This window comes from Antrostomus carolinensis, unplaced genomic scaffold (assembly GCF_000700745.2).
Source record: "Antrostomus carolinensis isolate BGI_N321 unplaced genomic scaffold, ASM70074v2 scaffold32446, whole genome shotgun sequence".
Lineage (NCBI taxonomy): Eukaryota > Metazoa > Chordata > Aves > Caprimulgiformes > Caprimulgidae > Antrostomus > Antrostomus carolinensis.
Genome location: NW_010324488.1, coordinates 1,373 through 2,560, shown reverse-complemented (window position 1 = coordinate 2,560; position 1,188 = coordinate 1,373).

Here is a 1,188-nt window from a genome sequence, read left to right as displayed (position 1 = left end):
GGGGATGGGGCACAGCACGAGGGCTGCGGTGCTGGCACTGAGCCTCCCACTGACCAGAGAGGACTTGGGGACCGAGGGGCTGCTGGCCTGGCTGGGCACCGTGCCCCAGGTACAGCCCTCTGCCGAGCCCCGGGTCCTGGGGGCAGCCGGGCAACCGTGCCAGGAGGGATCACAGCCCCAGGACCTGCCGGACACGTATCGTCCCACCGGGCTCAGCAGCCCCAGACGGAGATAAGAATGGAGGGAAGGACCCAATTCCCTGTCGGATGCTCTGCACGGAGCCAGTCCTGGCTCTGCAGCCCCTGGGCAAGTGGCTCTTGGCTCTCCATGGCCAGGGAAGGGCTGCGTGGCCACGGGCCAGTGATAGTGTGTCCTGTACCCCCAGGGATGGGCTCCAGCTGGGATGTCACCTGGAACAGGACTGGTGCTGTGCTCTACCCACTGTGCATCCTGCCCACCCCAAGGCTGCCACCCCCCGGGGCTCACCCGTGGCCCCGAGACAGCTCTGTGCCGTGCCAGCACCACGGTGCGGTGTGGCCAGCTCAGCGCCGGGTCAGGTGGGATGACCAGCAGGAACCAGGAAAACCACCACCAACAAACCAACCACAACTGGTAACTGGGGAGGAAGCAGCCGGGCCGGCAGGAGGGGATTAGGGGTTCACTGCCCAGCTGGTTTTTGGAGGGAGGGCTGTGGCACCAGCAGCCACCCGCCCCGATGGCCTGAGCCACCCTTCCCTGGGCACTGCAGTGCTGTCACGGGGCCTCAGGCACCGCAGCCCCTCAGCATCCCTGTCTCAAGCTTCATTTGCTGCTCGCTGCTGAACTGAGAGATTTTAATCTTTTAATCACGTTATGAGCCGAGGTGGTGCCGGCCACGCACAGGAGGAATGTCTGGAAGTCAGCAGCGCCCGGCTCGGCGGGAGCCCATCCTGTCCCCACCCACACATCCCCACCGTGTCCTGCCTGGGGACCCCCATCCTCCCCAGCCTGCCTCGTCCTGCCTGGGACCAGGACTGGGACCAGGAGCAGAACCTGGGACCAGAGACCAGGACCAGGCATCAGGGACCACAGAGCAGGACCACGGCCAGGACCAGGACAAGGACCAGGTGGCCAAGGGCCAATTGGGCAGGATCTCCCCTGCCACATGCACATCTGACACTGTCCCTGCGGGCGGCAGCAGGAGTGAGG